This window comes from Onychomys torridus, chromosome 22 (assembly GCF_903995425.1).
Source record: "Onychomys torridus chromosome 22, mOncTor1.1, whole genome shotgun sequence".
NCBI lineage: Eukaryota > Metazoa > Chordata > Mammalia > Rodentia > Cricetidae > Onychomys > Onychomys torridus.
The window spans coordinates 26,312,687-26,340,179 of NC_050464.1; the positions used below are offsets into that span (position 1 = coordinate 26,312,687).

Consider the following 27,493-nt stretch of genomic DNA (forward strand, 5'->3'; position numbering starts at 1 on the left):
TTTCCATCTACCACAAACACTTCAGTATATGACGTCAACGTCATACACTTGTGTCTCCATCTGATTTACTTATTTTTCCATGGTAAACACAGACGAAAACGTAACACAATGTCCCATAAATATAATTATTTTTAACTAACAAAAAAAATTCAGAAAAATAAACTCAAAAAATAAAATCTTGTAGCAGTGCCTTCTGTTTATAAATTAGTTTGTACACCTGGAATATAGTTTATATTGTGTTAGTTTGGGGGAGACATTGACTGGGTAGAATTCTGCGTGCCAAGTTTATTTAGTTTACTTTGTAGCTTTCGGGTCTGTTGGATTTTGTTTCAGTGCTTTTTTTTTTTTTTTTTTGGTTTGCAACATTTCAGTGATAAATCTGCTGTCGAGCTGTCCAGGGGAACATACATGAGGACACCAGCCAGCTGCTTCCATGTTTTGTTTTTTTTTCTTTTTTATGGCTGGTTCAAACTTCATTATGATGAGCCTCATAAAGATGTCATGCTTTTTGAACTTCAAGTGCATTAGTCTTTTTAGATTTTGAATTCATTATTTTCATTCAAGTGGAACATTTTCTGGGTATTATTTTTTTTCTCCAAACATCCCAATTTCCATTTCTTCCGCGTCTCTCTCTGGAATGGTTGCAGAGTTTACTTCCATGCATCTCTGACTATAAACTTGCTTGAGTTTCATGTTGGAAGATGTATGTCATTATGTGCTCAAGTTTATTCTCTTCAATTCTGCCGTGTGTGTGTGTGTGTGTGTGTGTGTGTGTGTGTGTCCATTTAACTGTTATATATTTCACCTCATTCATCAATTTTCATCATCAGAAATTAGAACTGAGATTTTTTTAAATGGCTTCCATCCCTTTAATTAGATTCGAAATGTATTGAATGATAAACACATGTCTGCCCATTATAACATTCATGTTACAACCTGTTTATCCACCAGGTTTACATGGGGTAAAAAGATACTGGAGAAAGTATAGATCAAGATTTGCTCATGAGTGAGATACTGCTGGGTAACCAATCGCTCCACATAGAATTGCACAAGTCATCAGCATGTTTCTAGGCCTGCAGGTCTTGACATAGAGTCCCCTTTCCAACTGCAGGCTGAGGCATCCGAGGGTCAGTTCTGTGCGATCTCACACCATTTTTTTTTTTTTTTTTAACAAAACCTGAAACAGCAAATGGAAAAGGCAATTATGCGGGTCACACATCTCCCATCAGATTTTTCAAAATCCAATTAGCCAATGCAAATCACACAGAGAAAACCAAATCAAGAATATACCACCCAGGAGATGGTCCAGTACAGATGCTTGGATAAATCCAAACATCGATTCAGCAAGGAGGAGATGTCTACTTTTTATTCCAGATAAAAGCAGGAAACGAAATGGCTTAATGCTTGAAAAGTAACACTAATCCGTAGAAATGTGTTCACAAAGGATGTTAAAATTGGGCTGATATTTATGAAATAGGTGAGATATTAAGATGGGTGGAGAGAAAGTGAGAATGTGTATGTTATAAAAAAAAAAAAAGTGCTATGAAAACCTTCAAAATGCGCAAAGAGACGTTTCGCCAGATCACAACAGACTGGAGTGATTCCTGGCTCCTTGACACATCCTTTCCTACAACGTAAATAAGCAGATTTCTCTGTGACTAAAATATTTTAGTTCCTGAGCTGTGAATGAGATGTTTTCATTTCCAACTCCTTTATTGGGAATGACGAGATGAGAAAAACTTAATTAATCGACACACACAGCACTGGGGGCTGGCACATGGCCATTCACATGTTCGTATTCCCAGGGCCTGCTCATGAAGGGGAAGGGGACCTGGGAAGGGGAGGAGTGACTGAATGACCACATGCAGATTTTCCTGCACTTTTTTGCTGCATGTTTGCATAAGTAGCTGCTACCTGTGGGAGCAGATACAGCGAGCTCACCAGGAGTCTTTTGTGATTTTTTTTTTTTTATCTTATATACTAGGCCAAAATGGAGTAATTTTTGTTTTCTTTTTCTATTTTTGTATGTATGTATGTACGGATGTATGTGCATATGTATGTATGTGTTGTGTGTATTTTTTGCATGTGTGCATGCATTGATGCATGTATGTGGCGGCCAGAGGTGGATGACACTGCTCTTCTATCGCATTCACTGAGGCAAGGTCTCTTAATCCAACTCAAAGATCCTCGAAGTGTGTATACTTCTCGTCAGCTTGCTCTGGGGATCTCCCAGCAGGCTCTGCCTTCTGAGGCTGGAGTTTCAAGCCGGACACCAGGCGTACCTGGCATTTGTGTGGGTTTCTGGGAATCTGAACATGGGTCCTCACACTTGCTCAGCAAATGCTTTAGCTGCTGAATCATCACCTCAAATCCTCAAAGAGGCTTCTTAGAACCATCTAGTCACAACGCCCTCATTGTCTTACTCTTGAGTCTTTGTGCTCCACCTGCTCTGGGTGGGTTGGGCTAAGCTGGAATCTTTGAGTGAGACCCTGAGTTAAAGTTCCCTTTAATACAGTTCCTCATGTAGTGGTGAGCCCTCCCCCCACCATACAATTATTTTCGTTGCGACTTTGTAACTGTACCATTGCTGCTATTATGAATCATAATGCAAATATCTGATATGTAACCCCTGTGAAGGGGTTGTTTGATCCCCAGAGGGGTCATGACGCATAGGTTGGGAACCGTCACTCTAGAGCCTCTCATAGACGACTCAGTGTCCTCTGAAACAGGCAGGCTGTTTTCACAGGGAACATGGCTGGGGACAGCACAAATAGTCATAGGAACTGGTGGGGCAAGGTGATTGGCAGGGATAGTACAACTATGGGGACTCCTGCTTTTGCTAAGGGTGGATGTCAATCTCCTACAGAATAGGTAATTTTTACTCCAGTCCTTAACAATGTCTTTATTACACCCAAATGCCAGGCTCAACCTCAGCCCACCCAGAGGGCTTTCCACAGGAGGACATTAAAGAATTGCATTGATCTTTGTATTCGCAGACAGAATTGTTATTCAAGTACAAAAACAAAATTCACATGGACACTAGTTATAATAATATTGGCTGAGAGCCTAGTATATAGCTGCTGGAGGGCTGGAGAGATGATTTAGAGATTAAAGTGATTGCTCCAAAGAGGAGGACCAGAGTTCAAATGCCCAGACACCTAGGTAAGTGCCAAAGGGAGTGATGGCCCATCTGTTACCCAGCCTGGGAAAATGGAGACAGGTGATCCCTAGAACAAGCTGGTTAGTGAGACTGGCCATATCAGAAAGCTCTAGGTTTGATTTAGAGACTCTGATTGCATGAATAAAGTGGGAGAATGATTGACAGAGATCCCTCACACACACACACACACACACACACACACACACACACACACACAGAGGCACGCACATGCACACACATACATGCACATACACACACACACACACACACACAGAGGCACGCACATGCACACACACATGCACATACACACACGGTCACCTGCTAACATGCATATGACACACATATATACTACATGCATGCAACTTACACTAAAACACAGTTTCAGGAGTCTCTCTCTGCTCATCTCAAGAACCCTTGGCGATAGGTCCTGCTTTCATCCTATACCCTCCACAAATGTGGGAAGTAGGTGGAGAGAAACAAGGTTCCCAGGGGGAAGCAGCTCACTAAATCAATAAATACCCAGGCCACAGTTCAAGGACCCCACGGACCTGTCTACCCAGCATATCTCAGTCTCCCACCAACAACATGTAAAGGAATGATTAATTATCTTAGGAAGGAAAGGGCCAATCAAGAGCAGAAATGGAAATCACGTATTGTCCAAACTTATGAAATTACTTTTAAAAAAATACATAGAAAAAAACTGGCGAAGACACCCTGCTACAGGGCAAAAACCACAGTACCATATTTCTTCGCTTCACATAAGTGAGAGGCAGGCTGTGGAGGGCCATCACTGCACATGCCTTCACCGCTAGCTACTGGTGAGTAACTACAATCCGACGGTGCTGAAGTGCACCGGAGCCACATCCCTCCCACAACGCTCCCTCTGAATCCCCCTTTCCCATCCTCTGACTTACCATAAAAATAGAAATAAAACAAAATGCCTAAGGCTCTGTCCACATAGTCTCGTGGCCACTGTGTGATGCTTTTACTTGTTTGTCATAGGGAGAAATAGAGTCTGCAGTTTCTGTCTCTTCATCTCTTGGGTGAATGACGGGATCTGAATCCATCATCCATTGCCCTGAGAGCCCAAGTCTAGGCAGACAGATGATAAGCATTCCCTTTCCCACTGAGTGACAAGAGACCTGTTAGGAGCTGTGTGTTCTGTCTCCTCTTCCCTCCTGAGGCCCACTGTCTTGTCTCTGATGCAGTCAGCTGAGTAAGACCAGTTGTTGTTTTTTTATATATATTAGATTTTTTTTTTTTTTTTCCTTCAGTAAGTGTTGAATCCTAAAAATCCACCACCCTATTGTGGCATCTCTGCTACTTACAATTTCAACAATTAAAGACAGAGAAGGGGGAGATGAGAGGAGAGGAGGATGGGAGATGGGGGTGGGGGTGGGGGTGGGGGGGAGGGGGTTGGGTTGAGAGGGGAGAATGCAAAGACTCCATATCTGCTTTTATCTAAGAGCAGAAAATGGATAGAATCATCTCTGGTTATGTTGTTCACATCAGACACAACAACACACTGAATGTCACCAGGGACTTTTTGGGACCAACTAGAATATCCTCTCAGCAAATAAGAAGCCTTCTTTCCATCTGAGAATCGTGATTAGACATTACTTTCTGAATCTACATTTGACCATAAAGACTCACAGAAACAATCTCTCCAACATACCTGTGTGTGGAGGCCAGAGGTTGCTCCTCAGGAAGCCGTCTGTCTTGGTTTTTGTGACAGGGTAGGTTGGCTGACAAGCGAGCCCCAGGGATCCACCTGTCTGCAGCGCTGGGGTTACAAAGGTACACCATGACACCTGGATTTTTCACATGGGTTCTGGGGATGAAATACAAATCCTCAGCTTGCAAGGTGAGCATTTCACCTTCTAAGCCTCCTGACTCCCTGGCCCCAGAACACATCTCTTGTCTCTTCAAAAATCTCCGAAGATTGGCCAGTGTGTAGAGATGCATGATGATCTGAAAAGACCCCAAGCACGTCCTTGATCTACAGACTGTTGTAGTTCCCCTCAACACACTTCCAGATTTTTAAAGACATGGAGATTTTATACAAAACACTCATTATCATTTGCCAGAAATCCTGCCCCTATCTCTCAGCTTGAAAGATTTAAAAAAAAAAAAAATGCTTCTACACTTGATGATCAAAGTCGACAACAAAGACAAGCCTGTGTTTTTATCCAGCTTGAGTGGGGTGGGATCCCTTAGGACCTACACTTAGATTAGTGGGATATTAGTAGTTTCTGCACCGAAACTAGCCTTGAATGTTTCATCTCATCTCTTTAAAGACCATTAATGAGGTGTCTTTCCTCTCTCTACACTTCACACTAAACTGATAAAAATACGCGATCATAATTGAAAGTGTACGTGTGTGCATGCACATTTGCTCCTGTGTCTGCCACCACCTGTGGGGGTCTGAGAACATTGCCTTCGTTGTTACTTCTCACCATACACTTGGTTTGAGACAGTCTTTTGTTTCAAGACCAAGGAGCTTGGGGTACACTCCTGTCTCCATCTCTTATCTCATAATAGGAGCACTGTGATTACAGAGGATTGCTCCCCTGTCTGGCTCTTCATGGGTGCTGGGGATCCAAACTCAGGTCCTCATGATTACGCAATGAGTGCTCTACCCACTGAGCCATCACCCCAGCCCTACAACGTCATTTTTAATAACTACAGGAGATTATACAGGGCACTGAGACTCATAAATGTTGTCACCCGGTGTCACATGAGTAGGATTTGAACCAGCTGAATCTAAATGCAGAGATAACTATGTGGCCTTTCTGAATTCTCAGGTGAATGTGACCTTTCAGGCCTGTAGGCAAGTCTGCAACAGACTTGAAATTTGGGCAACTGAAATTTCTCCTCTGTGCTTAGATTGGAGATATGAGCAGCCTCTATTTTGAGTGAATCATGCACATGTGCACACACACACACACACACACACACACACACACACACACACCACAGTTTTTTTCTAATAATTAGTTTGTAAATCAATATGAATGGGGACAACCTTTCTATTTCATTCCAAATGTATATTTATCTTTTCCATTTTATGCATAGGCCAAAGGAAATCTCATAGTTCATAGCCAGTGTCTTCAATTCTAAGGGAGAAGTTGAACAGAGCAGGCAGACTCACCTGCAGGACCTCCGGCCACTGTCTCCCTGCTGAGACCTCGCCAAGCTTATGGCCATTTTGGTGTCAACAGCAAGTGTAAGCGGAAGGGGGTTTCCAGATGTCAGACTGTCATTCCCCGCTTCTCCTGATTCTCAGCAAGCTGAATGTCCCTGCCTGGTTTTCCTTTTAGAAACAGCAGCTTGAAATTCACGTGTTCAAATCAAGAGTTCAAGATAAGACTCATCAACAAAAAAAAAAAAAAAAGAGTAATTTTAAAAAGATTATTACTGACCTCAAAGTTCATAAAATATGTGGGACCACACAGCCACTTGCTTAGACAAATTTTTTTTTAAAGGAATTTTAGCTTGTTTTTCTGTGACTTCTACTGGGGAAATTCCAGAGTCTATTTGAAGGTCAAAGGAATTTATTCAGAGTTTAACTCACAACAAGAATAATTGAGTTGGTCTCAGAATCTAGGAGGAGTGGGGCGCGGTCCAACGCGGATCGCAGGAAAGCTCTGCCTTGATCCGCAGCACCAGCATCCAGGACCACCGGGGTGGGGGGTGGGCCTGGGTTCGGTCCTCAGTTCTGGAAAACAACAACAACAACAACAACAACAACAAAAACAAACAAACAAACAAACAAAAAACCAAAAAACAAACCGAGGTATCAAGAGAGGGCAAGCATATACTCCTCCTGGGTCTTAAGGGGTCCCCATCTGGGCCACGCCTGGGGAAGGGGGCAGGTACCTGTCAGTTACCTCCTTCCTCACTAGGGGCGGCGCTTCAGGATAAAGCGCCGGCAACCATCCCTACAGATCTCAGTGTCTTCCCCTTACATGGGGAAATACATTTGGAAAGTAGAGAGATAGTCACACACATTTCCTTTGATCTGTCCTCCCTAGGGATGTAGTATAATAGTCCCAGCTCACCTTGAATTCACTCTCGCTTCTCTGGAATTCTTTGCTGGTCTCATCTATCCACGGGACACCAGAGGCCTAGAGTCTCCAGCATTTCAATGAATCATGGTCCAGGTGTAGAAGGGGAGCTGGCTGGCTTTTTGATGTGTTATTCACTGAAGGAATTGTAAATATATAAAGCCGGGGAGTCAGCTTCGCTGGCAGTAGGACAAATGTCACTTTGCCTGTGAGAGCGTCCATAGCCACTAGCAAGCTAGAAAATAGCCGAGTCTGAAAAATGTGACCTGTGGATAAGAAATGTGAGCAAGCTTGGCGGTGGCAGCGGCGGCGGCGGCGGCGGCGCACGCCTTTAATCCCAGCACTCAGGAGGCAGTGGCAGGTGAATCTCTGTGAGTTCGAGGCCAGCATGGTCTAGAGTGAGTTCCAGGACAAGCTCCAAACCCTGTCTCAAAAAAAAAAAAAAAAAAAAAAAAAAAGCTTGAAAAAAAGAAATGTGAGCGAAAGTTTCTAGAGAGATCTTCGCTTTACACTGAGTCATTGGAAAGGCTGATTAACTGGTAAGAGGGCAAGTTGGTTCAATGGGGAAAGGAGCTTGCTGCACAAGCCTGAAGACCTGAGTTCCATCCCCAAACCCCACATAAAGGTGACAGAGGGGAACCAGTCTGCAGGATTGTTCTCTCACCTCCATATGCATGGCATAGCTTGTCCACATTCCTGCAGGCACGTGAATGCACCTGTGTACACCCATGCACACACAATAATCACAGCAATAATGATGATTCATAATAAACACAAAGCTAAGAAAAAACAACTTCCATGATGGAGGTAGGGGCTTTGCATGTACAGAGCCTAATTAGAAACTGTCTTGGGCTCCCCTTGCCCCTCCCAACAAATAGTCTTTCTTTTTCACCTCTGTTGTTATTTTCAGACTAAGAATAAAACCTTTGGGATGTATTCACCAAGCTTCCATCAGGCAAAAGGCCGAGTCTCATCAGACAGCATCTGAGGCCCAGAACAGAGAGATCTCTCCTCTTGGCTGTAACCTCCTTTGACATTTCCATCAATGCATTTGTCTTTGTTTTTTTCTGTTTGCTTGTTTTTGTTTTTGTTTATACTTTCTTTGCTATATATATATATATATATATATATATATATAATGAAATATATATAATGAAACTGGAAACTCCTTGCACGTTGGAACCTGGAATTGGGCGAAACATGAGTCCGTGTTCCCCAGTTATAGTCACTGATGTTTGACTCCAGAATAAACTCTCTCTTATTCTATTTGAGGCAAAAACCACATACAGGAAATGTCTGGCAACATCTAATCCAGCTGGAGGTATACCCATGCTTTGACCCAGAAACCCACTTGTAGACATATTGAACTGCACACAAAGAGACAGGTAAACCATGACTGCTTAAGAAGTTACCCATCTCTCCTGCCTGGGGATAACGATGTCCCTGTAAGGATCCCACCAGCTAACTGATGCTTGCTGGCTTTTGAGCTTGCTTATTTCCCAGCTTCTTCCCTCCTCCTTCATAACGGTACGGCTCTCATCTCCATCTCGCACATTTTCCTACTAACAAGCATTTAAACTGTTTTAAATTAAGACCCTCTCTCTCTTCTTCTGGCCCAGTGTACTGAGTCCTTACATTCAACAGCCTTCAGAATTCTTATCAGAGTGTTCCAGGCAGCTTGTACATTATATTCTATTAAAGCAAGCCCGCCCAAAGTTGTCAGAATTCAGAGACCGCAGTATCTGTGGGACATGTTTGTCAGGAATATATTCAGAGAATCACTTTACTGGTCATCAAACACGTCCCACGAGGCTACGCATAACATCTCATTTGGTAACATAATTCAACAAAAAAAATAGCTAAAATAGGCAATATTTATTCATACAGCAGGGTGAATTTTGTAGGAGATATTAGAGAGACACACGCCGGCCTTCCTACATTTGAACAACTCACACAAGGTCATGGAGAAATGGAAATAACAGAGGAAGGGTGGGACCGAAATGTGAGGACTCCTAATTATGTAAGTTTCTTACATAAAAGAGTACTTTTTTCTCTTATGCAATCATTCTTATCCCTTCTAAAAATAATGAGAATGTTATTCTCATAAAATAAAACAGCCTCCATCTGTGCTGTTCGTACCAATTTAAAATTCTCATCCCTTGATCCAAAAGTTGGAAAAATGTGCATCCTCTGAGATCCACAGATGTTGTTATAAGAGCCCCAGACTGTGATTTCTGCAGAGGCCAAGCATCTCGGTGGGTTCCTCTATGATAGCAGGGCCTGGAAGATATTGATGTCTAGGGGCATCAACCTTTACACTGTGCCCATCAGCATCCACCCATCACCTAATCTCATCCCCTCTTCCTCAGTACATTCAAGAGTATGCTGGAATCCTGGTAACTACAGTTCCATGGGGCATGATAAAGAAGATAAAAAAACTTCACCAGAAGGTCCCCCTTCTCCTAGCTGAGGAGCCATTGGCAGTCAATGGCTGTTTATGGAGGGAGAGTGACTTTTCTTTGGTCATGACCACTGCTAAGAGGTCCATTCCCTGACAGATGATCCCTCACCTATGCACACACAGGTACTACTAACTACATGCAATGGGGTCAATTTTTTTAAAGAGGAGGTGAAGTAGTGAGCAAGGGGTATTAGGGGTGTTGGGGGAGATTCTTGGGGAGGTTGGGAAGAGGAGTGAATAGGATCAGAATGCACTGGGATGGAGAGATTGTTTAGTAGTGCATATTCCTTTTGTAGGAAACCCATGGTCTGCTTGTAGCACACACATCAGTGGCTCACAATCACTTACAGCTCAAACTGCAGGGGGTCCCATACACTCTCTGGTCTCTGCAAAAACCTGTATTCACATGGCATAAACATATACATACACACTTTTAAAAATTAAACGAGCCTTTATAAAAGATACATTTTATTTTAGTTACTTTTCAATTGCCATGATGTAACACCATGACCAAACAAGACAACTGATAGATAATTGAAGTTAGGGGCTCATGGTTCCAGAGGATTGGTCCATGACCATCAGAGCGAGGAGCGTGGCAGTAGGCAGGTAGGCATGGCCCTGGACCAGTAACTGAGAATTCACATCTGACCCACAAGCACAAGGTAGAAAGAGAACTAACTAGGAATAGTGTGGGGTTTTGAAACATCAAAACCCATCCACAGTGACCCACCTTCTCCAACAAAGCCACACCTCCTAATCCTCCCAAAACAGTTCCAACAACTGGGGACCCAATATTCAAAAATATGATCATATGGAGGCTATTCTCAATCAAACTATCACATATCAAATGAAATATATGGTTGCCTAACCAAGATCTGCACAATGACAACACTAGTTGCCATGGCAACATAAATGGGAGTCTCACAAGGGTCCACCCCTAGATGAAGAGCTATAGGCTATCAATGGCTGCTAAGAAGGGGATATTATGTCTTTTCCAGGGATGAGACCCAAGATAGGTTATCCAATCCTAAGTGGTCATCCATAAACACATGTACATCCAAGAAGCACTAAACAGACTCAGTAGATTTATTTGTGTGTGTGTGTGTGTGTGTGTGTGTGTGTGTGTGTGTGTGTGTAACATATAAGTATTTATATATTTGTGTGTATGAATATATGTAAAGATAATTAAAGGTCAATAATTTGAGAGGGTGCATAGGAGGAGGAGGAGTAGGGAGGGGAGAAAATTATGTAAATTGGTACTCGTGTACGAAAGACTCAAAAGTTTTAAGTAGAAAATTCATGAGGTCAGTAACTAAGGTAAAAATGTGTAAAGATGTGATGAATGGCTCCTGGTGGGGAAGGATGGCTGATAATAAAAATCACTGTTTTATGTGCACGAATATGCATGCGCACACACACAAATATTTCAAAGAAAGAACATTCATAAGATTCATAAGGCAAGTTCACAGTTGGGTTGGAACCTGGAAAGTCTGGTTCTTGGGCTCACATTGTAAACACTATAACCGAAAGGTTATAACCGTGGTGACAAGGACAGGTGTTAAGCTAGATAAGATAGACTGGCTCTGGCCTTGGGGTACCACGGTTGTGCTTTTTTGTTGCTGTTGTTGTTAGTGGGAGTAACAATGATCCAACTCACCATGTTCTTGCAAAGTGTCAACAACACAAAGGGATGGTCCCATATGTGTTGTGACTGTCACATTTTCATCTCTGTGAAAACAGAAGACACAAGACGAAAAAACCAAGGAACTCCAGCTAGTGTGTTGTGGGAGATGACACATACGAACACAACTATTTTAAAAGGCTGCTCAAGAGAAATGAAAATAAATTCGAACTGCCTTTGTTTTTGGAGGGATGTGAGACACAGGCATCGCCACCTTCATGCTGCATTTCACCAGCAGATGGTGCCAGGGAGGTGGGAAGAGCAAACACCAAACAGAGAAATGATGGGAAGAAAACTTCTGTGAAGTGTGACTTGGAACCAGGAGATCGTCAAGAAGTTATTTAACTTAAAAAAAAAAAAAAAAAAAAAAAAAAAATTTAAATTGTGTGTACATGCAAGTGCAGTGCCCACAGAGGCCAGAAGAGGGCATCGGGCAGCCTAGATCAGGTTGTGAGTTGCTCAACTTGGGTACTGGGAACTCCAGTTCTCTGCAAGAGCAGCAAATGCTCTTCACCATTGAGCCCTGCCAAGTTCCTTAACTTTTTTTTTTTTTTTAAATGACAATGACATTGAATTTCAGAGGATGTTATGAGCTTTGGGCACACAACGTGCAGGTTCTCAGATGGGGGGCTGGAATGTGTCAACTGCCTACAAAATCACAATGGCTTTTATATCTCTCAAAGCAAACCCCATGCATACTCCCCAGAGATCACACAGCCAGTCACGCTGGCCTCCTCTATGAGATGTGTTTTGCGATCCCTTGTCATCTTTGAACATTAAACCACTTTTCTTATTGTTCTGATGCAAGGTTGGAGGAGTTAATGATACTCTTTGCTGGGGCTGCAGGCAGGGATGCCATTTTCTTCAAAACATTTCAAAGATGAGGTGCATTCCAAGTGGACCTACAGCTTATGGGAAACTTCATAACTGTTGCCTGATCTGTAAGGTGCCAGCTCTTGGGACTGGAGAGGCGGCTCAGTAGTTAAGAACACTTTGCTGCTCTCCCAGAGGACCTGAGTTCGGTTCCCAACACCTATGTCAGGTGGCTCACAACCACCTATAACTCCAGCTCCAAAGGATCTGACACTTCTAACCCATGAATAACACATATCAATACTGCACACACGTGCATATAATTAAAAGTAATAAAATTAAAATATTTTAAAAGATGTCAACTCCCTCTGGATGAGGCAAACCTGTGTCTAGAGTAATCCAACCGTGTGGGCATCACAGGGACTTAAGGAGTTCTTAAAATAAATGCAGGATTTATGCGCTCAATGGGGGAAAGCCAAGACACTAGAGGAGTCAGTTAAGCTCAGTGGTCATCAAAAGACCCATGTTGGGAGCAGGAGAACACTGAGATGCAATGTACCAGGATCTATCAAATTTCCATGATTGTTTGGCCAGCAGGTGAATTACACAGATTTCTAGCTTTAATATCCAGAGGTCCTTATTCAGTTTCTCTGGAGCAGAAAATTCAAACCTCTCCATCTCCTCAGGCCCTCGGAGTATCTTGAAGCTATTAACTTGGATTGGCATCCTACAGAGGACAGAGTCCCTGTGGCCATATCTCACCCACCCACCCAAAGAAAGTGACACACAGTAGCATCTGGCATTGGTCAGACATTCTGAGACATTCCAGCCCTGGAAAACAGAAGCACTTTTAAGGGTATGATTGATGACAACTATGAAGATATGTCTAATTTGGATTCCCAGCCAAATTAGTCTCTGTGATAAATTAACCAGAAGGAGAAAGAGAAAGATGTGAAGCCTGCAATTACTCGGGGCAGCTGAGGGCTGGTGTAAGGTATGCTATCTCAAACCAAGACACACAAGGCCTAGGGAGATTCCAGAAATGGACATGGAGGGAGTCCATGATATGGGACCTACTACAGAGCAGAGCAAAGAAGGAGTCCTATTTCTGTCCCACTAGGGCAGGACATACCAACCTGGCCATCAGAAATTCCTGGTTCTGGTAGATGAAGTGAAAGTGAAATTGAACCATTTGGAAAGAAAATATGTAAATACTCAAACTATAAACCATAAACCTGCAAGGAAGAAAAAAAAAAGCGTGATACAGGAGTGATTCCAACTCTGAGTATTCAGTGTAAGGAGGCGGAGCCCAAAGCAGGTGGGGACTTTGCCAAACACAAACCTTTGTTTAGCAGAGAAGGTGTCACAGTTTGCTTTCTGCTACTGTGATAACAACCATGACCAAAAGCAACTTGGGGGAGAAAAGGGTTGTTACATTACACATCCCCATCACAATCCATCATGAAGGGAAGTCAGGGTGGGTCCAGGAGACAGGAGCTGATGCACAGGCTGTGCAGGGATGCTGCTTATTGGCTTGCTTATTGGCTCCCATGGCTTGCTCAGCCTGCTTTTGTTTTATACAGCCCAGGACCAGCTACCCAAGTACAGCACTACCACAGTAAGCTGGATTTCTCCTCCCCCAGATCAATCATTATAATTTTTTAAAAAATGTCCCACCCACATGTCCACAGGCCAAGCTGATAAAAGCTTCTCCCTCCCTCCAGACAGGGTTTCACTGTGTAGCCTTGGCTGTCCTGGAACTCAATCTGTAGACCAAGCTGGCCTCAAACTCAGAGAGATCTGCCTGCCTCTGTCTCCCAAATGCCAGGATTAAAGACATGTGCCACCACTACCAAGATGAAGGCATTTTTTTAATGGAGTTCCTCTCCTCTCACATAACTCCACCTTATGTGAATAAACAAGCAAATAAAAAAAAAAAAACTAACCGGCATAGGTGACTTCCTTTTGTTGAAGGATTGATCTTATTGTATTTACTTAAGAAGGATGAATTCTAAATTCTAAGATATTTTATTTACCTAAGAAGGATGAATTCTAAGTCCTGAGACACATTTGTAATCCCAGCACTTAGACAAAAGAGGCTGAGGCAGGAAACATGCAAGTTCAAGGCCAACCTGAACTACATAGCAAGACCCTCTTCCCACAAAGTCCTGTGAGGTGTCATGATATGTGCCTTATCGGCAACATCAATGAAATAAGCCACATGTATTTACTAAAATGAGTCACAAATAATAATGTTAAGCCGGGCAGTGGTGGCACACACCTTTAATCCCAGCACCCAGCACTCGGGAGACAGAGCCAGACTGATCTCTGTAAGTTCGAGGCCAGCCTGGACTACAGAGTGAGTTCCAGGAAAGGCACAAAGCTATACAGAGAAACCCTGTCCTGAAAAACAAAAACAAAAAACAAAAAAAAGGGGGGTGGTGGGGTGGGGACTGGAGAGATGGCTCAGAGGTTAAAAGCACCGAATGCTCTTCCGGAGGTCCTGAGTTCAATTCCCAGCAACCACATGGTGGCTCACAACCATCTGTAATGAGATCTGCACAGGGTAGGACCATGATTCATCTAACGGAGATGGGAATGAGCAGTAATGAGAAGGGTGTCACCACTGAGGGCCGGGGAGGCACAAGTAATATTTTATTTCTTAAGCATCATGGTGGGCACACATAGTGCTCTTCACACTCTTCCTAAACATTAAATTTTGCATCATAAAAGAAGCAGGTTTAGGCTCACAATCAGACAGCTCCAGTCCCTAACTGTCCTGCAGACATTCTCCGTCATGGATGCCAGATGCCCAACCCCAACTTTCTGTTTAAACCTCACCAGCACCGGAGACTCACAGAAGAAAATGTTGGGATTTCTGACCTGGACCCTTGATTCCTATCAGTTTCACATGCCCAGTCTCAAAGATGTTTTTCTGGTCACAGCCCCAATCAAAGTGGCAAAGGAAACCATCCATACCTAAGTGATGGTGAATATGATTGTGTTCTATTAAAACTAGTTCCTGAGGCCAGGACTGCAGTCAACATGCAAGAGCTTCTGTTTCTCTCCTTGCTAGGCATTTTCTCCTTTAAAATGGACTGTTTTAGGTTCCTACCTAAATGACTGTACCTCCCATAGTGGAGTTCTAACATTGAATCTTGCTCGTTTCTGCAACTGAATCTCTTGAGAGTTTCCCCTTCATATCGTCAAATGGAAGCTATCTTTCAGTTCTCAGCCTTTGGAAAAGAAAGCCTGCATCTGTGGAGAAATGGAAACAAATTATACTTTCTGGTGTGTTTGAAATAAAAATGTACTGGCTGCTCTTGCAGAGGACATGGGTTCAATTCCCAGCACCCAGATGGAGGCTCACAATCATCTGCAACTCCAGTTCCACAGGAGCTGATGCTCTCTTCTGGCTTCTGCAGCTACTGCAAGCCATGGAACACATACCTGCATGCAGGCTAACATGCATGCTCATAAAATAAAAATGAATACATCTTTTTAAAAGCAGTTCTTTCTGATCTTAGTGGTTTATGCCAATAATCCCAGCATTTGAGATGCTGAAGCAGGATGATTGTTATGAATATTAGGCCAGTCTGGGCTCTCTGGTCTATATATTGAATTCTAGGTCAACTAAAACTACACGTAAGACATTGCCCCCTTCCCCTCCGACTCCCCACCAAAAAAAAAAAAAGAGTGCTTAAAAGTGATTGAAATCTCATATAATTAAGTGTTACTATAAATCACCTAGTGTTAGAGCATCAGTGGGTGAGTCAATTAATGACGGGGATGGGGGGCAGTGAGAGACCACTTCACAGTAGAAGAAACACTTGTACAGAACCTCAGGGGATTTCTCTATCCACAGAGATGGCAGCAGGCAGCTGCGTGATTTTTTTCCACAGTGCCACCACAATGAATTCCTGTCTTGGTGTGAATTGAAAACTCAACTTTAGGTCAGCTCAAACGGATTTTATTTTTTCTCTCTCAATAGAGGCTTTCCATTTCCAAGTTATCTTAATGGCTGGTTATACATCTTCTGAGGTTACTTTAGTAAGTGTGCTGGAGTGCTATTTTATGTGATAACAGCTTACGGCTAACATGTAATATTGGGGAACCTCTTAGCTTTGTGTTTAAAGGCTGGCTTGAGTCCTGAAGCTCCGTTATGGAAAATGGGATTTCTGTATGTCCCCTATGACAGCTCTCAGATAGATAAGGTCCTGGCAAGGCACATCTCTATATGCTGATGATGATCCCATGGCACTCAATCACCAAAGTGGACAGAAAGGCAGAATTATGAATGGGACCCCTGGAAACTGCTGAGGTCATCAAGCCATTGACAAAAGAGCAATATAAAATCCGAACTGTGTTGAGCTTCCTTTGGTTTGGAATGTCACATCAACAGTGAAAGACTCCATATGACCCATAATTAATCCTGAGAAAAGTTGCCAAGTTACAAATGGGTTTAAAGTGTTATCTGCCTAAATAATCATCAGCAGTGTGCTGAAATGGGGTTTTACTTCTTGTCTGTCACTGTTTACTTTCTATGAGCAGCCATGGCCCAAGCCTGGCTCTTACCACTTTCATTTACTTTAAACAATCAAACAAGCAAACAAACGGGGTATCATGAAGCCCAGGATGACTTCAAACTCTCTGTGTAGAGGGATAACCTTGAATTCCTGATCCACCAATGGGTGGTTTATGCCAGACTGGCATGGGTCCCAGACTTTGTGCTACACAAATGTTCTACCAACTGAGTTTGATTGCAGCCCCTACCTTCAGTCCATTCTGTGGGTAAAGTGGTAGAGGATTCTGAACCTTTGCCCACCTGAGGTCTTGTTTGGCTTCGGCTGTGGACCCAGCATTCATAAAACCCTGAGGGCAGAAAGGCTTTGTGGGGGTGGCAGTGTTTCCCACAGATACTCATTTCCAGGTCTCCAGAGAAGGTTTCAAGAGATGAATAGTTGAGGGCTGAAAAAATGGCCCAGCAAGCTAAGAGCACTTGCTGCTCTGGCAGATGACCAGTTCCATTCCCAGCACCCGCATGGTGGCTCACCGTTATCTGTAACGCCCAGAGCATCTGTGGTACACATGAAATCATGCAAGCAAACACACCCATGCATCCATAAATAAAAGTCTTTTTCAAAAAGATAAATATTTGCTGTGAAGCAGATTAATTCAGTAACCTAAAGAGAACAGAGACCTGGTAGCAACCCAACCTGTCCCACTGACAGCCACAGACCATCAGGACAGGGAGGAGCCACTTCAGAGCTGCTGGCTTGCTCACAGGTTTTGGAGTCCAGGGAGGTTTTCCCTAAACAGTTCTGCTCTTGGGACCATCTTGGTGAGTGGGAGCTGTGTGCAGTTGAAAAGCCTCTCTGGAAACTCCTTTGTGGAATTCACACTTGTATCTCATTGGGCAGACTCATCAGGTGCCTACCTGCACAACCTGCTGCAAAACATGTTTACTTTCTGTTAAGTTTGGTGTGTTGGCATGGGAACATAACTGGGGCTGTGTCTTTAATGATCATGTACGGGGACAAGCCTATGACACTATGTCAATGTGCTGCCCGCTTAATTCCTAGACTCAACAGCTATACTGGAATTTACCAGGGTGAAGGCACAGACTACATGCACAAAAGCTTAAACACGGTGACCTGTAGCAACTTTAATCAGAATGCTCAAACCTGGAAACAATCCAAATATTTACCAAGAGAGGAAGGATAAATAAATATCCTTCAATAAATACCTAACAATAAAATACTAGTCAGCTGTGAAAAGGCAAGTGAATTTCCAGTTCACGCCATGATTTTGGCCTGGCCGTTAATATGGATCACCAGCTTGAAAGGACGTAGAACGGCAGTGGTATAGGAGACAAACTTCTGGCATGCTTGTCTGTAAAGGATTTCTGAGATGAGGTTAGCTGAGACAGGAAAACCCACCTTGATATTGTGTATCACCTTCTAATATTGGGCTGGGGTCCTGAACCAAATAAAATGGAGAAAGCTCAGAGCACCAGCATCCGTCTCCCTCTGCTTCCTGGCTGTGGATACCATGTGACCAGCTGCCTCATGCTCCTGCCACCTTGGCCTCCATGGCACGATGGGTTCTACTTTCAAACAGTAAGCCCAAATCAAACCCTCCAGGGTGGACAGATGACTCAAAGCTTGAGCCCCCTTACTGGTCTTTCTGAGGACCCAAGCCTGGTTTCCAGCACCCACATGGGTGCCTCACAAATGCCTGTAACTCCAGCTCCAGAGGTTCTGATGCCTCTGTCCAATGTCCCCTTCTGACCTCTGCAGGCACCAGGCACTCATGTGTACACAGCTGCATATATGAACATATGCACATAATTTAAAATAATAAAAATAAATCCTTTTAAATAAAAAAGGAGGGGCTGGAGAGATGGCTCAGAGGTGAAGAGCACCGACTGCTCTTCCAGAGGTCCTGAGTTCAGTTCCCAGCAACCACATGGTGGCTCCCAACCATCTGTAATGAGATCTGGTGCCCTCTTCTGGCCTGCAGTCAAACACGCTGTATACATAATAAATAAATAAATCTTAAAAAATAATAATAAAATAAAGAAAGAAAGGAAGGAAGGAAGGAAGGAAGGAAGAAAGGAAGGAAGAAAGAAAGAAAGAAAGAAAGAAACCCTCATTATTCCTTAATTTGCTTTTACCAGAGTTTATCACAACAGCAGGAAAAATGACTAAGGCACATGGATAAGCCCGAAATTGCTTTTCAGCAGATATTTGCTTATTTGCTATTTATTACTTTTCATGCAATATAAAAGTCAGTACACAAAGTATCCGGTTTCATTACAGCATGCGCATGGATTTGCTTCACTCTATTTTACTTATTTACCCCCTCCCTCACCACCCCTTCCTTCCTCATGCTGGTCCCCTCCTCCTCAACACCAAATAGTCTCTCCTTCTGTACCATGTCACCTGAGTCCCACTTACCCTCACCTTCCACACACACCTCCCTCTCATACTCTCTTTCTCTCTTTGTCTCTCTCTCTCTCTCTCTCTCTCTCTCTCTCTCTCTCTCACACACACACACACACACACACACACACACACACCCCTCAAGATTTTGCATAAGAGAAAAGGTCTAGTCTCTCACTCGACACCATTTGCACAGCAAAAGAAGCTAGACAGTTTTTGTATGATTCTAGAAAGAAACATAAACATAATTCAGGTGGCCAGAAACCAAATCAAATGTTTCTGCGAGATGTGAGGCTGTATCATGTGTGAGAGAACTTTTGATGAGTGATGGGATGTTCCTTTTTTTTTTTTTTTTTTTTTTTTTGGTTTTTTGAGACACTCTGTAGCCCAGGCTGGCCTCGAACTCACAGAGATCCGCCTGCCTCTGCCTCCTGAGTGCTGGGATTAGAGGCGTGCGCCACCACTGCTGCCAGGCAGGATGTTCTATGTTGTGCTGTGATAGTGGCTTTGCTGGAGGAAAGAGTACGTATCCACACAAGTTTCATCTCTACAGAGTCGGTTTTTAAGTATACCTATGGTTTGATAAACAAAGATACAGCCATCTGCTGCTCCACATAGCACCTCCCCCCAGTTCTTCCCAGACAGCAGTTGGAGCCTTCAACCAAATAGCCTCCCTTCCCTCTTGGTCTGTCAATGTAGCTAAACCCTTAAAAGAGGGACCTAGGGGCTGGAGAAACAGCTCAGTAGTTAAGAGCTCTTAACGAAGTACCCACACGACAGTTCACAAGCATCTGTAACTCTGGTTCCAGGGGATCATCTGATGCCCTCTTCTGGGCTCTCCTGGCACCAGGCATGCATGTGGTGCGCAGAGATATACATAGGCAGAGCATTCATACACGTAAAATTATTGATCACACTTAAAAAGCAAAAAATAAGTTCTGTTCCTAAATCACCTCATGGTTTAAGATTCCATGGCTCCAGCCAATACACCCCCCCTCTAGACACTATGAAATAATAAAGTCTGCACACACACACACACACACACACACACACACACACACCACATTAAGAGCACACCAAGAAAAGTGAGTACCCAGAAACCACGCCCTTTGGAAGGAGAAAGAGGAGGAGGAGCCAGGATATTTTGTCATATTCTGAGGCTAAAAATCCAAGTGTCTGTGCCTGAGGCAGGCGGGAGAGCATGGTCATTGGGGACAGTGCCAGCTCCAGTGTCACTGGTCCTGCCAGTGTCTGCCCCAGCCCACCTCCCTCTTCCTTCCCTCCAGCTCCCTTCCAGCAGCCAGGCTTTTCCCAGCTGCCCCACCCCCACCGCCTTAGAGCTTGCCTCTCCATCTGGGTGGGACTCCTGAACTTCAGTCCGTCTCTGGGCTCCAAGTTCAGCCTTGTGTGCTTAGCCTTTTCTGTATCCTATTCATTCATATCGCTTTATTCTTCACGAGCTCAGAGAAATCTTTCCTCAAAAAGGAGGGAGGAAGGGAGGGAGGAAGGGAGAATGAGAAGAAAGGAGAGGGGAGGGAGGGTCCCGACTGCAAACATAAACCTCTACAGAGAAACAAGGCATTGCTAATGGATGAGAACTGTCTAGCTGGGTAGTCTGAAAACTTCCAACCTGAAGGAGGATCCTCAGGCAACTTTGCAGCGTCGCTGAACTTTTCAGGGCGTTTGTAACTTTTTTTTCAGGGATCGACACAGGGCTGAGACTATGATTCTTTGTCCCGAATCTGACAGGCTCCTATGCGAGGCAGGAAAGAGTTCCCCAGCAGGCCACTTGCTCCGGGACTCCAGCCCCAGCTTGGTAGCGCCGCCTGTGACCCACATAAAGACGAGGATGACGCAGACAGCAGGTCTAGAGAAAGTGCCAGTGGCGGTACTGTGTCTCCAACCGGACCCTTAATTTTCCCTAACACTCCGGGTACGAAGGTGGGATGGATAGGGCGACGGGCTTCCAGGAGCAAGGGCTCTTCGGGAAGTTCAGTTCCTTCTTCATCCACACAGGTGACTGGTGATGGGCGGGGCCAGGACCCTGATGCTGAGAAAATGAATCTGGGTTTAGACCCTTCCCCTTCCGAGAGTCACAGTGCAACCGACTTTGGGTCAGGAAGCCACCATGGATAAAAGAGGCTTTTTCTTAGCTGTACCTCACGGATGCTGAACCAGCCACGCTGCGCCGGGACTCACCGCTGAGTAAAACATCCCAATAAAGGAGAAGGGATGCGACCAACTCCCCGTTCTCCGTCCATCTCCAGTTTGCACCTAGGACACATCTGTACAGCCCGACAAATTTCCAAACAGGAGGCGATCAACTCGCTGTTTTCTTTTCGCAGAAGACGACCCCTAAGGTCCTGGGTTCCTGCCTATGCCCTCGCTCATCCCTCCTGCACCTCGTCCTGCAATTTCCTCAGCAGCCTTGGCTCCTGGATGCACCCAAACAACTTTTCCAAGCGGGCTCCGTCCATTCCAGCTCCCTCTCCCTGTATCCTCTCCGAGGTTCACGGCTTCTTGTGGATTCAGCCACCCGTTTTGGAGTCCCAGCTTCCTGGCCCCACCCCCACCCCCTAACACATGATAATTTGCGGTGCGTAAAGTATTACCCGACTGAGCATCCTTCCAGGTGAGGCAGGAGGCTCCCAGAGCCAGGAGGAGGATATCCCCGCCTCCCAATCCAGAACTGCAATGACTGGCTGGAGACTCTCCTACATCCTCTGACCTTCCAGCCGCCAGGATCCCTAGAGGTCTAAGGTCCGCACTGTAGACTCAGCTTTAGGCCACACGCAGCAAGGGACAGAAAAAGGGCCAAGTGGCTTCATAAGGAAAGATCCATCTTCATTTTAAAGTGGGGAAAACGGGACTGGGAAAAATAAACACCGGTGCACATTTCATCTTTGAAGTTACCATCAGTGCCCTTGGGAAATCTGGACCACAAAACAGGAGGTTGTGTTTATTGTTGTTGTTGTTATTCTTATGAATCCATGAGCGTTCTATCCTGTATGATTTCTCGGTATGTGTGCACAGGGTGCTCAGGAAAGTTAAACACCACTAACAGATTGGTTCCCTTTCTGTGCAGAATCAGACAAGAATAGTCTGGTGTCCTCCCCACCGACCACCAACCCCTGACTTTCCCACCACTCCCCACTGACCACCCAGTGATATTGCTAACCTGTCGTTGTCCCCTGGAGTTGGCTGTGCCTTGTGGGTAGGATTCAGCCCGACCTTCCAGAATTCCCTGTGTGAGATTATAATGATGGGAATCTAGAACCTGCAGGGAAGAGAACCCTCAGACTGACCTGAATTCCTCCCTTCAGCCTAAACCAAAACAGTAATTCTCATACAGTGTCTCCCATAGGATTGGACAATAGTATGGTGTTGTTTCTGAACATGAACCCCAATGTAAGTGTCCGAGTTCTTCGTTTGGCTGGTGTGGAATTAGTTTGTGGAATCAGACCTAAAAGTTCATGGAGACTGGCTTTTTTTCTCTTAAACAACTCTTGTGTAGCAGTTTTCTCCAAGATGGGAACATTCCACCCTACAGGGAAGTTTCTTATGCCCAGGAGAGAAACAACTCAAAGCCTTCAGGAAGTTCCTGAAACTGACCAGATTTTGTCCCCAAGTATATGTAAGGAGTAAAGACTGATAAGAGACCATCTTAGACAAGCTAAGCCACCTGGAAAAAAATAGATGTCAGCTGAGCTACCTGGAAGAACCTCAGAGCAACTGAGTCATCTAGAAAGGACACTCATCAATTTGTCAAGAAGCCTGAAGGCTGTGCACTGCACTCCAGGTTCCTGACTTTTGGGAGCTGTCACCCATGCTGGGGTGGACTATTATGATATAACTTTGAGTCATTTCTGCTCCTATAAGTAATCCCTCACCAATATTCTTGTAAATAACCTTGATAAACTCATTGGCTGACTTAGGTAGATTTGGGTGATATCCATGCTCTGGTCTCATTGTTCGCTATCTGAGATGAGTAGGTATTTGTTCATGTTAACCATGGACAGTGTCACACAGCAACAACAAAAATAGTCTCTTTTGAAGCCCCTAACCAGTTGCTGCATAACTACTTGACCTTAACTTCTGATTCAACTAGGAGTAGAACACGCCTTGACCAGAGTCCCTGTGAATGAAAGAGGAAGGCTGGATATTATTGGTGAAATTATTAAGGCCACTCAACGTAGTTAAAAGGGAGGTTTATTTTGTGGGATAACTTACAAATGAAGGGGTAGGTTGCAGGGTCTGGCAAAGGTATAGGGTAGTCCGACGGTGTTCTCTGGAGAACTCTGCTCGGTCTACCTCCAGCGTCCAGCGTCCTGGAACCAAGAGAGCCACCTCCTCCTGCTCCTCGGTCTTCTGCTCCCTCCTCTGCCCCGCCTTGTGGGCGTGATCATTACTGAAGCCTCAATGGAGGTTGGAACTTCCAGGCCAATGCTGGGATGGCTATCCACTACAGGATATGGGTACAGAGACATGCCACAAATGCATTCCAAGATGGAAGGGACAGGGAGCCAAGGAATAGAGATAATCTGAAGGACCTTAAGAGGTCAGTCAGAAAGCTACCAGAAAGGGACAATCCTGCTGACCTCTGGGACTTAGCACCACTTGGGGGGATAATCTGTGGTGGTATTGTGTTCCCTGAAATATTGTGTGTTCCCCGAATTAAACTGGGGTCAGAGAACAGGACAGCCACAATAATAAACATGATAGGCAGTGTTAGTACTCACCTTTAATCCCTGCACTGGGGAGGCAGAGCCAGGCGGATCTCTGTGAGTTCAAGGCCACATTGAAAACAGCTAGGCAGGATGACTCACAACTTTAATCCCAGAAAGAGAGCTTTTAATCCCAGGGAGTGATGGCAGAGAACAGAAAGATATATAAGCCATGAAAAACAGGCACCAGAGCTAGTTAAGCATTTTGGCTGGTTAAGCTTTTAGGCTTTGGAGCAACACAGTTCAGCTGAGATTCATTCTGGATGAGGACTCAGAAGCTTGCAGTCTGAGGAAACAAGACCAGCTGAGGAACTGGCAAGGTGAGGAAACTGTGGCTTATTCTGTCTCTCTGATCTTCCAGCATTCACCCCAATAACTGGCCTCAGGTTTGAGTTAATTAATAAGACCTTTTAAGATTCCTGCTACAGTAATCACAATAAATTCTCCTTATCTGAAGCCACCAAGCCTGTAGTAACTTGGAAGAGCAGCTAGAGGAAACCAATATGAATGTCAAACCAATGGCCATGTCACATGGCTTCTCTCAGGCTCTGACCATAGAGGTGGCTAGAGGGGGGGTCTCGCTGCTAAACCCCACTGTCTCTGTCTATACCTTTGCTACTTGGTGATGGTTGGTTTTTAAAAGGATAATGCATCTCAGTGAAGAGTGGGTGCTCCTGAATTCCTTCCCACTCCAAACTAGAATGTTAACTGGCCTTGTGCAGAGTGTCACTTTCTGCCATGTCCCAAAGATACTGTTTTTGCTCTGGTCACCCCAACCTTTGGCTCAGACTTTCCACCCTCTTCTTATGTGCTGGTCCCTGAGCTGTGTTTCTGTGGTGTGTGTGTGCGTGTGCGTGTGTGTGTGCGTATGTGCGTGTGTGTGTGTGTGTGTGTGTGTGTGTGTGTGTGTGTGACAGATGATACATTTACGGCGGGGCACTCCACACACACTCATTCTCTATACTTTGGCCAGTTGTTCCTGTGTGAACCGCTGTCCACTGCACAAAGCAACTTCTCTGATGAGGTCTGTGTAAGCAGACACAGCAAGAAGCCACTGAACAAGGCCATGCCATGGAGAGAAAAGTAGTTTATTGAAGACAAACTGCTGGGCTGCCTCAGAGACTAGGGAACAGCAGCTGGGCACAAAAGCTTGCTGGGTTTTATGTGGGTAAATGGCAGGGGGAGGCAGCTAGAGGGCCAGAACAGCCAGAGGGTTGGCATGGAGACTTTCAGGAGGGAGGGGTGACATTTGTGGTTAGGAACAGACAGCCACTTAACAGGACTTCTGAGAAATGGTGAGGTTTAGGTTTTTGTTTTTGAGCCAAGACCAGCCCAGGTGGGACTTGATCCATCATCTTCAAATATTACCACCAGCAGCACCATTCTGGGGCCTTTTTTGTGACCTAGGTCTAAGAGTTGCACTACAAATACACAGATACTAATTTGAAGTGTAATTTGATACCATGCACATTTAGCCAAATAATAATAGATTTAGCCCTGGTGCCTGGGAGCACTCCAGTTTTGGATTCTCAGCCAGATTTACAGTACCAGGTGTGTGTTTCTTGCTGTGTAGAAGGCCTTAAATCCAGCCAGAGAACAATGGACAGGCAGTGAAATCTGTGAGAGGGAGGGTCAGTTTTCATTTAGGGTGTGGTTCCTCCTAATTCAGTTATGCTGTGATTGCAAGACCACATACTCAGAAGTATAGGGATGGCACAAACTGGAGTTTGTGGGATGTTAAATTGAAAGGTGTGTGAGTGAAGAGGTGGCTCAGGGGTGAAGACCACAGGCTACTCTTGCAGAGGGACCTTGGTTCAATTCTGAGCATCCACATGACAGCTCACAGCCATCTGTAACTCCAGTTCCAGGGGATCGGACACTGACACCTCTCTGACTTCTGAGGGCACAAGGCACACAGAAGGTGCATAGACACACACGCATGCAAAATATCCATACACATAAAATAAAAATTAATACATAAAAATAGTGACTTTGAAATAAAAAAATAAATAAATAAAGGAGAGGTGGGAGGTATCCGGGTAGAGTTACAGGGAGGAGTTGGGGGTAAATATATATAAAACGCATTGTATGAAATTCTCAAAGACTTACTTAAAAATTAAGATTTTGAAAATATTCATTTAAAGAGAGATGATATACAAGGAAATTTTGGTAAAACTGTGTTGCTTAGCACGTACCATGAGATAATGGTGTTTCCCTTACTATCGCCCAAAATGGCTGCTTGGTGTAATTGCATCATAGTGGACAAATGCATCTCCTTAAGCACTGTCGCTGTGTTAAGGGCTAGAATTCAGCACAAAGAAAAGAAAGAACAGCTCAGGTTCCCTCATAAAGGTTGCGTCCCGTGCTAAAGCTACAAGCAAATCAAAGTGGTGGCACAAAGTCCAGCAGCCATTAGGATTTTGTTTGGGTCATTGGGAAGAAATACTCGGCTGCCTCTGGCCTCATTACCACCGACTTATGTGAATTAAGAACTGTGATACTCCTGGGGGGTGATTTTTCTTCAGCATTGCTTTAATATGGGGGGGGAGGGTGTTAAAGCGGTGAGCTAAGGAGACTGGGAGGTGGCCCTTTGCTCTTCATGGCACAGGGAGTATCTGGGAATGTTCAATTCTCTGCAGCCTGGGCCAGCTGGGTCCAGATGAGGGGTGACTAGTGGTGGCGTCAGTGTCCTCTGCACCCTATTCTCTTACACCACGAGTTGAGGGGATCGATTATCAGATGGTAGTAGTGCCCTCCTGCTGGTTAGGTTGGACCAGCAGAGCAGCTAGCTAAGGGTAATGCAGAATAAGATCAACATGACAGGAATACTGGTTTCACTGTGAATTCAATAGTGAAGACCATAGAAGAGAGAAGATATGGGGAGAGGTTTCTAGCAAAGCGTCTGGAGCAGTTAGGCTGCACTGCTGCAGGAGTGGGAATGGTGGGGGTCAGGAGAAGTGGTGGTGGAGGTCTCTCTTCTGTGGGCGCCATTGTTTAATTTCGGCAGCTGGGTATCCAGTGCTAAGAGGGCAACAGGCTGAAGAACCGACTGTGCACCCCACTGAGAATGAGGTCAAGCTGGAGCCCACTGCCACTGTCTGTATGTTGCTACTGTAGCCCAGAGATGAGGCGGCTGTGCCTTAGTCTGTCTTATTAAGCATTCACAGCATTCTCTTAGCCTGGACATCACAGGAAAGGGAATTCTGGGAAATATAATCTTCAAACTGGCACAGGGCAAACAGCTGCCCCCTCCATAAATGGATGTTTAGATATACAAAGACCATCCAAAGGAACACCTGGCTTTAAAAGCTAACATAAATAAAAAGTGGGGGCTGAAAAAAAATGGGTTAAAGACTAACAGCACAGGCTGCTCTTCCAGAGGACCAGAGTTTGATTCTCGGCAGCCACATGGTGGTTCCCAACCATCTGTAATCCAGTCCCAGAGATCTGAACCCCTCTTCTGGCCTCTGTGGGCACCAGGCATGCACGTGGTACACAGACATACATCCAGGTAAAACATGCACATTAAACAATTTTAAAGTAGCATAAATATATGGTGGATAATTTTGTAATGGTGTCATCACGGTGCTGTGTGTAGCTGTATATCTGTTTCTGTGGGGTTCTCAGATGCTCTTGAAGGGTG

General features: G+C 44.6%; 1 long non-coding RNA gene across 2 annotated transcripts; it reads right to left on the reverse strand.

The window, feature by feature from the left end:
• Nucleotides 1–336: 336 nt before the first annotated feature.
• LOC118572700 lies at nt 337–21,827 on the reverse strand. 2 transcript variants are annotated; one of them, XR_004943508.1, is made up of 6 exons: nt 20,757–21,827; nt 7,222–7,493; nt 6,735–6,878; nt 6,312–6,529; nt 4,836–4,991; nt 337–1,177 (listed from the first exon to the last, which is right to left on the reverse strand). It is a non-coding gene; the product is annotated as an uncharacterized LOC118572700 (long non-coding RNA). The 2 variants fall into 2 exon arrangements; XR_004943507.1 differs by lacking the exon at nt 20,757–21,827 and having other exon boundaries at nt 7,222–7,556.
• Nucleotides 21,828–27,493: the final 5,666 nt, after the last annotated feature.